The 13,811-nt window shown below is 43.2% G+C and overlaps 1 protein-coding gene across 9 annotated transcripts in view; it reads right to left on the minus strand.

Moving 5' to 3' along the window:
- Positions 1-13,811, minus strand: part of RBMS3 (RNA binding motif single stranded interacting protein 3) — a gene marked incomplete at its 3' end in the record, with an annotated part of 773,357 nt that overhangs the window by 44,840 nt on the left and 714,706 nt on the right. The window lies entirely within an intron of this gene.

Raw genomic sequence — 13,811 nt, forward strand, 5'->3', positions numbered from 1 at the left:
TTACAGGGAACCAGACAGAGGGCCTTCTCGGTAGTGGCGCCCACCCTGTGGAACACCCTCCCTTCAGATGTGAAGGAAATAAGTAGCTAGCCTACCTTTAAAAGACATCTGAAGGGAAGTTTTTAACATTTAACGCTGTATTGTTTTTAATACTTGATTGGGAGCCGCCCAGAGTGGCTGGGGAAACTCAGCCAGATGGGCGGGGTATAAATAATAATAATAATAATAATAATAATAATAATAATAATAATAATAATAATAATAATAAAAATAAAAAAAAACACAAAAAACTATGCTGCAATATTCAGGAAGTATCAAACTAGGTAACTTAATTCTTGAAGGGGTGGATCAGGTCCATTTGTACTGGAACTCAAATTCACCAAGCAACCTTATATATAGGTTAATCGGTTATTTCAATATACCCACTATATCAGCCAACAACAAAAGTTAAAAGGTCAGAAACCTAAATAATGTACGGGCAAAATAGTTGTACTGTTAGTGGATTTTGAGGATACAGAGACAAGTTTCAGAAGCTCAGACTGGAAGGAACTGAAGTTAGGCAGAGGGACGCAGGTGGCGCTGTGGGTTAAACCACAGAGCCTAGGAGTTGCTGATCAGAAGGTCGGCGGTTCGAATCCCCACAACGGGGTGAGCTCCTGTTGCTCGGTCCCTGCTCCTGCCAACCTAGCAGTTCGAAAGCACGTCAAAGTGCAAGTAGATAAATAGGTACCACTGCAGCGGGAAGGTAAACGGCGTTTCCATGTGCTGCTCTGGTTCGCCAGAAGTGGCTTAGTCATGGCAGCTCCCTCCGCCAATAAAGCAAGATGAGCGCCGCAACCCCAGAGTCGGTCACGACTGGACCTAATGGTCAGGGGTCCCTTTACCTTTATATACTTTACAGTTAAAGAAAACCTCGCATTTAGTCATCTGAAAAACTAAGATGACATGGATCACCTAAAGCAAGGCGGTCCAACACACGGTTGGAGGACAGCATGTAGCCCTTGAGGCCATTTTTGTGGCCGTCAGCAACATGTGACACACACCCCACCCACAGCCCTCATGCTACCTTCCCAAAGCTGGGTAAGTAAGGCACTGGGCTTTGGGAAGTAGTCGGGTGGACATTGGGACCCTGCCAGAGCTTCATGCCTCCTTCTCAAAGCCTGGTGACATGCTTATCCAGCTTTGGAAAGGCATCACGAGGGCTGCGAGGAGGACATCAAATTTCAGTCTTACTCCTTCCTCCTGCGTGACAAAACAATGTGCAGCCCGCACGTCAAGTACTATTGCAGCCCACTTCATATGAAAAGTTGGGCTGCCCTGCCCTAAAGAATCGATCGATCAATCACTAATCCTAAATAAGAGGTCTGAAGGAGACCGTATAGCACCTTCTATATTCACTAACGTTGCAACCGAAAAGGAGATTGCATATGCTAAATGATTCATAGAAGACAAATAATAATATATGCCTATATTAAGGTACAATATTACTTCACAGGTAACATATTAACATGACTATATGGACTAGGAGCCAAAGATCTCCTCTAAAAGCACATCAGAAGTGTTTGCATGAGGACTCTAATGCCATAATCACAATCAGATTGCGAAAGCTTCCTCAATTTCAAAAGTGGTTTGCCTGTGGACTGCCAATGTTCCAAAAAAAATGCAGGAAATGTCTCTTCCTTTGCAGATTCTGACATATGAAGAGTGATGCTGTCTGGTGCAACAATCTTCTTTGAGGTTTTCATGGAGCCTCTGACCTCAGATATTCAAATGAATGCTCATTGGAAACAATTCCGTGGGAAAGCAGAGTGTCACCAATGACTGAATATTTTAGCTGTGTCATGTTTTATCTACAATTTGAAGAAAAACTGGTTTGTTCTTCCCGGCACTTGAAACAGAACTAGAATTATCCTCCTTGCATTCCCTTTATTATAAATAAAGAGTTTGATAAAGAAAACCAACACCTCTCAAGATCTCCACACACCCCGCCTTAAAGGACTGTAGGTTTTCAATATATATATTTAAGTGATTATGAGCTATTTTTCTGTTAAGAAAGATGGTCAGAAAATATAGATGTCTGCTAATACACTCAGAGTAGTGGTTTTTGAGTGCAGCGCTATTTTGAAGAGCTCAGTACGCCTATCACATTATCATGTATTCATATTGTAGGTGTATTCGTGGTTTCATTCCACAGTTCCTTGCATGGCATTTAGGAATGCTGCTAAAAAAACTTAATACACACCTGTGGTGGCAGCCAGTCTACTAAAGGGATATGGCAGCTGGTAAGGTGACTAGCTGAAATCACTGGGGGCCGCATCACAAGAGGGAGGAGAAGATGTCCCACTTTCTGGTGCAAGGAGATGGCAGTAGATGGGCTGGCAGCAGGGTGGATAAAAATCAATGATTTTTTTAAAAAATTGGGGGGGTTATTTAAATTGGATTTTTAAAAAATTTAAATCGGATTTTTAAAATAAAGGAAAAATCTTTCTAAAGATAGTTTTCTATTTAAGTTACATTGTCGTCCAAAGACTATTCACCAGGAAATAAGGATTTGTTTTAAGTTTTTCATGTGTGCTGAAGTCTAAGTTGTTTAATAAATAAAATTGTTTAACCATAACAGTTAACAAACATGGATACATATGTTACAATGCTATTGTTTTAGTTAAATAAATTGTTTAAATTCTCATTAAGGAAATGATTGTTTTTCTCCTTCCAGTAAAGTACAGCATAAAAGTTGTCTAAATATAAACAGTTAACTTATTAAACCTCACAATAATTTCATAATTATCTGTCTATTTATTTCTAATAGTATAACCACATCAGTATTTTTGATACAACTGTAAAAACTACTCTGAAAATTTATTATTGCAAAAATGAAACTTTCCTCTGGTTGTAAATATTAAGATTATACCAGCAAGAACGAGTCTTTCTGTAAAAAAAATTGATTTAAATCAAGTCTTACTGACTAGTGATTTAAATCAAGTCTTACTGACTAGTGATTTAAATTGTGATTTAAATCGATTTGATTTAAATCAAATCCACCCTGGCTGCCACCCAGCATCACATTAGGGCACAGTTTCTGCGTGCACAGCTACTGACATCAGCAGGACTGACTATCTTCTCAGCAATTGTACACTTGAATGGTGCTGCACCACCTTCACCTCCAATACCACCTTCCGATTCCAAACAGTATGGGTGGGAATTCCTGATCCCACCCTCACTGCCACACAGTGACCACGGCTGCCTAAATCCTAATGAGCTGCAAGGTGACTTGCTTCCAAACCACTTTTTACAGCTCTGAAGTCACAGGATAGGGCAGATCGTATAGGAAAAAGAGAATGAAAACAGTGAATACAGTGTTGTATAGTAAAAAGTAAAGGTAAGGGGACCCCTGACCATTAGATCCAGTCGTAACCGACTCTGGGCTCCCTGCACTTGAAAATCATGAAGGCGGGGGAGGTCCCTTTCACTCTCATGGGAACGGTTTCCTCATTACTAGGCTCCCAATCCAGATTGGGCCCCCCTGGGTGGTTCCTTTCAATATGCCACTTGTCGTTTGGCCCTCTGTTTCATGGAATTAAAGGTAAAAGATAAAGGGACGCCTGACCATTAGGTCCAGTCGCGAACGACTCTGGGGTTGCGGCGCTCATCTCGCTTTACTGGCCGAGGGAGCCAGCGTAGAGCTTCCAGGTCATATGGCCAGCATGACTAAGCCGCTTCTGGCGAACCAGAGCAGCGCACGGAAACACCGTTTACCTTCCCGCCGGGAAGCACTTTGACGTGCTTTCAAACTGCTAGGTTGGCAGGAGAAGGGACCGAGTGACGGGAACTCCCCCCCCCCCCGTCACGGGGATTCAAACCACCGACCTTCTGATTGACAATTCCTAGGCTCTGTGGTTTAACATACAGCACCATCCGTGAAAAAACAGTGATATATCCAGTAACAAATAGATCAACAATCAAACATTGTAAACAACACCGAGACATTTAAATGAGGGCATTTATTTATTTATTTGCTATATTTAGAATTGTATAGTTGGAAGGGACACTGATAATAATCTAGGGTGCAGGCAGTAGTGTTAGCTAGGACAGTGTTTCCCAAACGTTTTTGGGCAACGGCACACCTGTTTACCGGGAAAAAATCTCGCGGCACACCACCATTAAAGCCCCGCCCCGTGACGTCAGCGCGCAGCGTCACGCCGGGAGGGACGCACAAAAGTTAAAGTTTTTTCCCTCCCCGCGAAGCAACGAAAGAGGGCGCCTCAACTCCGGGAGGTGGGCAGGGAGCGGGGGGAGCGGCCAGACGGGCTCCGCTGGGGGACTTTCGGCTGCCGGAGGCGGGGAAGGGGCGGCTGCAGCGGACCCGGAAGTGGTTGCGCCCATCGGGGGCGGTGGGAGCGCGCCGTGCGGGTTGGTGGGTGGGGGAAGGAGAGGAAGAGGAGGGGGCGGCGGCGGCGGCCGGAGGCTGGACGGATCCGCGCAGGGACGGCGCGCAAGCCGGGAGGAGGCGCGAAGAAGGAGGCAAGGCGAGAGCAGCGCGGCTCGGGATGCATTCGGACTGCCGGCTGCTGCGCCCGAGACGCGGGGTATGGTGAGCAGCCCGGAGCGCCCGCTCCCCCGGGGGACCCGGCCGGCGCTGGCCTCCCTCCTCCTCCTCCTGTTGCTGCTCAGGCAGGACGCGGCGGCGCAGAAAGGTGCGTGCGGGAGCCCCGCCGGGAGGGGAGGGACCAGAGCCTTCCTGCCTTTCTTGCTTGGCGCCCACCCAAAAGCCCGCCGGGTTTTCGCGCCTTCCTCCAGTAGGCCGGCCGAAGCGAGCGGCGATGGGATGTGGGAGCTCGCTCGCTCGCCGCCCCGCGTGTGCTCGCCGCCGCCGCCCCGCCTCTCGCCGCCCGACTCGCCCGTCTCCCTCCCACGGAACACAAGGCAATGTTCGGCGGCACACTAGTGTGCCGCGGAACACCGGTTGGGAAACACTGAGCTAGGAGGACTTAGGTTCATCCATCAGCTGCGAGTCTGCTTCAATATGGTAGATCTCCCTACGGTGATTAATGCCCTGGCTACACCCAGCCTTGACAGTTGCAATAAACCCTCGAAGTTTCAGCAAATGCAGAATGCAGTGGTCCAGGTGTTGACAAGGGACAAGATGCTCAGAGTATATTCTACCTATTTCTGTGCCATCTGTATTGGCGCCATTCAAAACGTTGGCCGTGACCTTTAAAGTCCTTAATGGCTTGATTCCAAGTCACCTGAAGAACCACGTCTGCCCATACAAATCTGCCGGAGATTTAAGATCAGCGCCAGAGACCTTTTTGCCTTTCAGGGAGAGAGATCAGGCTGGCGAGAATGAAAGATAGGACTTCTCCTGCCCCCATTATGGCCCACAGTTGTGGAACTCCTCCTTCTTCCAAGAGACACAGTCAGCTCCCAACCTTGCTATTGTTTAGGCGAAATCTGAAAATGTTTTCATTCATGACTTCCTTTGGCAAGAGTGTGTGATAGGTTGGGGGGGGAATGTCTCTGTTTTTACCCGAATGACTGGCATATCAAATAGAATTAGAAGATACAAAATGTTAAATGTTAATTTCTATGTGTTGTAAGGTAACACGGGAATAAATTTTGAATGCTGCCATACATTATGAATAACTAGTCTATTTTGTATTTATAGCGGCAAAATGTACGGCCACATTTTAATCTAAAACCGCTGCTAGAATCATGACAACATATATTATAAAAATAGATTTCAGCCACCTGTAGGTTAATTTTATTCACATAAAGCAATCACTGCATTCTACTATACATTGTATGCTTTACATTAGTTTCCTATGAATTTATGGGGTTCCCCCAAAAAAAATCCCTAAAAATATCTCTCAGTTATTAACCTTCACTATAGCTGAGCTTGCACAGACTACATATTGTAAAGCATATTGTGCTGTGTATAAACTGTCAAAAGCCCATGATTGATCGATCTGTAATAACTAACATGCATCTACCTCTGATTGATCCGCTTTAGGCAGTTTCTCCTCCTTTTTGTGTTTAGCATGTTTGTATAGTCCTGAGACACATACTATTGATATTTTTTTTATTATTACCTGAAAACAGCAGAAGAAAAAGAATAGGCTTCTAAATGCAACAGCCCCCAAACAGAATACTGTGGGAATGCCTATGATTTATATATGGTTATTTAAGATGAAGGAAAATCTCTAGATTTGGCTCAGTATTGAACAGTTCGTGCTGCAAATGAACACATTTTCGGGGCATTTTCAGCCACTGAGTCGCATGAACAGAAATGAATTTCTACTGCACTTTGTTGGGGGGTGGTGGAGGGGAAAAAACTGGTATTAAAGCAACACTAGCAAAAAAAGAGTTAGAATAACAGTTATTGTACAAGTCAACTTGTTTGGCTTTCAAAGCTATTCATCTAGGGCTTGGCTGTATTAAAGGTGCCCAAATCTCACAAGACTATTCTGAGAAGCTGGAATTTGCTCTTGCTGGAAACTGCCAAGAATCAAATTGTGACTATGTGCAGCAAACTGTGGTTCTTTCACTTGATTAAGCAACAAATATTTCAAATATATAACTTCTGGTTGTGTAAGTGAGGGGGAATTAAAGAACCTCTTAATGAGGGTGAAAGAGGAGAGCGCAAAATATGGTCTGAAGCTCAACATCAAAAAAAACACGAAGATTATGGCCACTGGGCCCATCACCCCCTGGCAAATAGAAGGGGAAGAAATGGAGGCAGTGAGAGATTTTACTTTCTTGGGCTCCATGATCACTGCAGATGGTGACAGCAGTCGCGAAATTAAAAGACGCCTGCTTCTTAGGAAAAAGTGATAACAAACCTAGACAGCATCTTAAAAAGCAAAGACATCACCTTGCCAACAAAGGTCCGTATAGTTAAAGCTATGGTTTTCCCAGTATGTATGGAAAGTGAAAGCTGGACCATAAAGAAGGCTGATCGCCAAAGAATTGATGCTTTTGAATTATGGTGCTGGAGGAGACTCTTGAGAGTCCCATGGACTGCAAGAAAATCAAACCTATCCATTCTAAAGGAAATCAGCCCTGAGTGCACACTGGAAAGACAGATCGTGAAGCTGAGGCTCCAATACTTTGGCCACCTCATGGGAAGAGAAGACTCCCTGGAAAAGACCTTGATGTTGGGAAAGATGGAGGGCACAAGGAGAAGGGGACGACAGAGGACAAGATGGTTGGACAGTGTTCTCGAAGCTACTAATATGAGTTTGACCAAACTGCGGGAGGCAGTGGAAGACAGGAGTGCCTGGCATGCTCTGGTCCATGGGGTCACGAAGAGTTGGACGTAACTAAACGGCAAAGAAGAATAGAAATGCTGCCTCACTGCTGAACATTTCACTCAGTATTGTTAGAAGCAGCTCCCATTCAACTGATGCCTTCAAAGGCGCGCACGCTCTCTCTCTCTCTCTCTTTGGTCCTGTCTGTAGCAGATGTTTTGTATCACATACTTGAACGAGCTAATTCATCTGTAAGGGATCGCCCACACTGGCTGGTGTGCATCCAGCTGTGAAAATAGCTCAAGTGTCATTTGCGGACACTTTCATTCCATTCTTCTGATCTCACAGGAACTCAGTGACCACAACCAAGTCCAAAAGAGAGAGAGAGAGAGAGCGCAAGAGAGGGGGAAGAATTGAGAACATTCACATCCTTTAAAGAAATTTCCAGCGTGGGAGTAATGTTACTTCAAGCAGGAAGCGTTTTTTGGAAAGGAATGCAGCTGATGCCAGAGGAAGATAATACTGATCTCCTAGTGGTGGTGCCTTTGACACAAAAATGAGCCATTTCGTATTGAAAAGCTCAGGGACTGTATCATTATGATGGAGCTAAGAGCACCTGGCTAATTCGATGTCCGCAGGATGGTTCAATCAATCACCACTTCTCACTAAAAGCTACTGATTCCCATTACAAGATGCGTTAAGACATGATACAAGTTCACTTCACCACACAAGGACTTTTCTATACCGGGAAGCCACTTTAATATATTTCTGAGCTAGAAACAAAATCAATTTGAATTGTTCTCTAGTGAATCCATACCCTGTTAATAGCGGCGCAGCCACATTAAAATTTATTAGTAGAGAAAAACAATATTCTAAGTCTATGAAGGAGTCAGTTGTCTTTTGTTTTTGTTTTTTTAAAGTGACCAGATGAAGCATCTAATGGTAATGAAAATCAGACTATCTCGAGATGCCTTAAAGTCAGCTGGGATTACTCCATCACAGGTCTAAATTTGTCTGTGAAGGTACAGATATTGCCTTATTAACATCCTCATTTAAAAGAAACAAAAAGAAATTACGCATTCTGAATGTTCAAAAAATAGAGTCAATCCTTTCCCCCCTTCATTATACTCTCATATATTCTTAATGAAATTGATGTTACACAATAAAACTCACTATGTCTGACTGTGATATTACTGCTGCTATTTCAAAGAGTGTTTTTTTAAGATAGAAAACAATCCATTTTTGGATTCTCCATACTTGCATACCAATTGCACACCATTGGAACTGTGCAACTAAGAACATAAGTCTCGCTTTGAAGCTACATTTGAACCTAGCTCAAAAGAAGAAAATACATAAATATGCTTGGATGGTTCCCTAGCTTCAGCAGTCTTTAGGCAACCAACACTAAGCTGCATAGGGCATGGCCAGGTACTGCAAAATGATACCTCCCTGTTCCTGGCCAACCATTCACTAGGAGTGGCTTTTGCAATGCCACTAAACTGTGCAAGACCCATCACCGTCTTATGCCGTATGATTTACAACAGCCGGGTTATCGAACACTTAGAGGAAGACGAGATCTTACCAGTGAAACACAGCAGAGCTGTGGATTGTACTCTGAAACTCTTTTTACCTTTTAACACTTCCAAGAAGACGCTATCACAATATTTAAAGGCAATATATACCGCGCAGAGGAATACAGGAAGTGCTTTCTACCTTCTAGACTCGTATTTCCTGTTCTGACTAGAAGCAGTTCCCGATTAATCCTTCTAACTGAAGGATGCCAGGAATTCAAAGCACATGCTCTGCTGCTGCTACTTTGTACAACCCAAAGTTACGTGAAGGTTTCAGAACCCTAAGTGCTTCCTCAAAATATTCGTGCGAAACACTGATGAGGTTTGAATGCTGTATCAAATCCTAAAGACTACTGGGCAGATCCATGTTTGAGAAAATACAGGCCCAGTCCACCAATGAGCGCCTCTGAGGCCAACTTGCCTTATCTGCCGGGGATTTGGGGTCTGGGGGCAGTGGGGTGATGCATACTCATGTTCAGGGAGTTACTAAAAAGGGGGGTAGGGATAATGGCTTGTCCTTGACCCAGCAGAGTATTGGTCACCCTTACAGCGTGGTATTTCCTTGTTAGTTATACAGTGGTACCTCAGAAGTCAAACGGAATCCATTCCAGAAGTCCATTCGACTTCCAAAATGTTCAGAAACCAAGGTGCGGCTTCCGATTGGCTTCAGGAAGCTCCTGCAGCCAATTGGAAGCTGCGTCAGACATTTGAGTTCCAAAGAACGTTCACAAACCAGAACATTTACTTCTGGGTTTGCAGCGTTCGGGAGCCAAAACGGACAAATACTAAGGCGTTTGACAACCAAGGTACGACTGTACTCAGTTCCTGCACCTACAGTATCCTAGAGCAGGTTTGGTTTAATGTTCAATAATGTGATCTTTATTCAACCCAGTTGTACATGTCTGTGTATCTATTTCAGCCCTCAGCTAAAAGTCTGTTCCAGCTTGTTCTACCAGTTTGGGTGGCATTCTTCATCTTCCCAAAGTGAGGGATAAATTCTGTACTGCACATTCTGGGCATTTTCCAATTTGAACTGTAGGTGAATTCTCATCTAACTGTTAGACGATCATCCACAAATTAGAGCATGAGGAAGGCTGATGTGACCTCAATCTGACATACTAGTCCCAGAGAGACATTGCCAATTACTATCTTGATTATCAGGGTTATCGACGCGGCAGCCCTTGATTTTCTCCCTCAAGAAATACTGGAAGATTGCTCTGCTGAGTTTTGGTACCGGCTAAGTTATTTCAGCCTTATATGTTTTAACACGCTCATTTTCAAAGAATTAAAATGCACAGAATTTTGACAGATTAGTTGTCAATTTTATTTTCATGTTTTATGTTTATTTTCTTGTGTAGGTGAACCTAATTATGTTTCATTTTGGATACCAAACGTATCTGTCTATGAAATTTATGCTTTAGTTTCCTTCATCTTTTCTATTCAGATGCAAATGGGCTTATAATTTAACTTACAATTTACGTAAAGTAACTATAGTAATGAGATAGTTCTGTGATGACACACAAGGCGCTTAAATTATTTAAGGCTATTGCATCCAAAGGATTAAAATTATATGTTGCAATCTGGAGGCTTTCCAATAAAGCAAAATAGCCGACAGTAAATTAAAAGAACAACATGTCAACGGAAATGGCTGAATATACACTATCTATCTATCTAGATGCACAGGCTTCAAGGTTACCTTTTGGGTAACTGATGGGTAAATTTATGAATAGGTTTCAGAAGTCATTGGTTAGTTTAGGGGAAACACTGGTTGGTTTCAAAGTTAGGAATCCATAAAGGATGAATCTCAAGAAAACACTGAATGATATCCCGAAATGCAAAAAGAGATGGAATCCATACATTCTGAACAGGAGGGGTCATAGGTGTGGACCCCTAGGGGCCTAGGCGGTTTCAGCCCCCTGAATGTATTTTTCAGAGGGCGTTCAATTTTCAGAGGGCGTTCGGCTCTACCCCCTGGCTCCTCACGACATCACGCAGCCCTCCCCCCCCAAAAAAATCCTATGAAGAAGCTGGCACCACTGAGAGGGGTGAATTAGATGAATAATGTGGCATGCTCATTATTTTCTAACGTTACATTGGGAGAATAATGTGGCATCCTCACTGTAAGGGAGGAGCTCAACATAGAACAGATCAGACTATTGCTCCTTTAGCTGTGTACTGAGAGCCAGTGTGGTGTAGTGGTTAAGAGCGGTAGTCTCGTAATCTGGGGAACCGGGTTTGCTTCCCTGCTCCTCCACATGCAGCTGCTGGGTGACCTTGGGCCAGTCACACTTCTCTGAAGTCTCTCAGCCTCACTCACCTCACAGAGTGTTTGTTGTGGGGGAGGAAGGGAAAGGAGAATGTTAGCCGCTTTGAGACTCCTTAAAGGGAGTGAAAGGCGGGATATCAAATCCAAACTCTTCTTCTTCTACTACTGTCTGCATTAACAGACAATAGTTCTCCAGGGTTGGAAGCAGGGGTCTTTTCCAGCCCTACCTGGAGATGTCAGTAACTGGACTAACCCCAGTTACCAGGGAGTAAGTCCTACTCAATTCAATACAGCATACTTTTAAGTAAACATGGTTAGGAGTGTACTGTGTGCCACTGTGCAGAATCATATCCAAGGACTGCCAGCATGACAGTAAGCTCTATTCTGTGAGAGGGATGAAGAAATGCTTGGTTTTTAATACTAAAATCCTAAGCATTTCTTATTTTATTTTTTGCAGGAATGCAGGCGATTCAGGCTCATAATAAATGCCCTAGCTTCCAAAACCTGATTCACTGCTGTGTATGTAAGGGTCACAATTCTAAGCGTTAAGAAATATTACAGAATGTATTTTACTTCTACCTGTAATCAAGCAAGGAATTATCAATGTAAGTGAGGAAAATATGTGGTTTAAAGGGGCTGACATCCTCGCCTCCAGCTTAAGAATAGAAATGGGTCTTGCATGTAAATTGTAGAGGCTCGAATTTATGTTGCAGATTTCAGCACAGTTGAAATGACTGCAGACTGCGTGTGAGAGAGGTCTTAAAAATAGCACTTGGAGGGCAGCAGTGGCAGATGAGCCAGAGTGCTGCAAATCAGTATTAGAGTAATATTGCATGTACGTGAGTATGTTATATCTATTCTACACATATTTACTCCAAGCCACTAAAAGTCATTCCCATAATTTCATGCACAGCAGAACTCACTACCAAAACCTATTATGTTAGCAGATGGACATCTATCTATCTATCTATCTATCTATCATCTATCTATCTATCATAACAGTCATACTTATGTTGAGAAGTGAACTGATGCTCCCAGAAAACAAAAACAAAAAATAAACCAAAGCCTCACTTTCTATCAGTCTCCCATATCTCCAAATCAAGTAGACAAAAATTGTCCAGTGGATTAAGTATATGATTCTGCATACTTAATACTTTCAAACTGAGCTGCTTCTGATAAAACTGTTGAAATCCAAAACGGGAAACAATCAAGGGCTCACTGTCAAGAGGAGCAAGGCAAAATTATTTACCAGACAATACCTGGTGGCTGATTGCCTTTTCATAAGCCACTGTTTATCAAGTGCCCTGTCAGGTCCTATAAGCACACCAGGAACAAAGCCCGAATATTGGTGCAAATTTCACTTACAAAAGTGATCTTTGGGGTTATGTTAAGAAAATGCCATTTTATGCCATATATTGCAGAACAGCTGTGCAAATTTGCAAATACTCAGTGGGCTCGATCCAGAAAGGAGGAAGCGTCTTTGGATCCAGCTAAATCTCAAGCCATCTCACAACAAGTCTTCCCCATTATCTTGCAAGACAAGTGGAAGTTACATACTTATTTCTTTTTCAGTGAAGCTGTCACAATACTAAAGTTTGGAATTTTCACCATATCGGATAAGCTGTATTTTTTAAAAAATGCTTTAGAGAGCACTTATCAAAACAGGAGTCATCCAAACCAATCACAGTAGTTCTAAATGCCATCTCTGATTCACTGCTTGCATCCGTTTGAATATTTCAGCAGTTCAGTACAGCTCCTTCCTCTCAACAATAAAGACCCTTTTTATTTTTTAAAAGAATGAAACAGGAGTAGCAGCAGATGTGCTCATCCTGGCAACTGAGAATACACAGGAGTGCAATTCCTCTGCTCTCCCCAATGTAATGATTCATAGACTACACAAAGTGTACTTTGCAATTCCCTTACCATCATTAACGAGCACAGAACCCTCCCAAGCAGCATACCTACTAACATAATATTTCCATGCAAATCAGACCGAATGCAGGTAGCTCCCCTAAGGGATGTCCTCAGCACACCTGACACCTGGAACCCACTCAGGGACTTGCCCTGATCCCCTTGCTGGCAGAATAAGCAGACAGGGAGATTTAAGGGTCAACACTCCAACCCAGGAATCGTTACGCAAAACCTCAAACAGCATTGTCCCAATTATTTTCTGGATCCTATTCTGCTTAAACTTCCAGTTTAGCCCCAAATTCTGCAACCAGTAGTACAGGAACCCATTATCAAAATGTCAACTTATTGTCATTAAGGATTTGCTGCACATCTACACCTGAAGCACACTAAATTTCTCATAACTATTTAGCAGGGTTATGCTGAAGGCCAAGCTACTCCATAACACATAAAGTGACCTTGCACTTAGTTAAATAATTGGTCCTTCTAACCCACTGTGACATACAGCTTTCCAGGGTCTCAGAGCAGAGGTCTTTCCAATCTACTGCTACCTAATCATATCAACTGAAGATGCCAAGGTTTCCACACAGGAATGTATGCATAGCAAGTGCTCTACCACTGAGCTATGGCTCCTCCCACAAGCTGCCATCATCATCATCATCATCATCATCATCATCATCATCATCATCATCATTTATTATTTATACCCCGCTCATCTGGCTGGGTTTCCTCAGCCACTCTGGGCAGCTCCCAACAGAATATTAAAAACACAATAAAACAGCAAACATTAAAACTTCCCTAAACAGGGCTACCTTCAGA

This window comes from Podarcis bocagei (assembly GCF_964188305.1).
Source record: "Podarcis bocagei genome assembly, chromosome: 12".
Taxonomy (NCBI): Eukaryota; Metazoa; Chordata; class Lepidosauria; order Squamata; family Lacertidae; genus Podarcis; species Podarcis bocagei.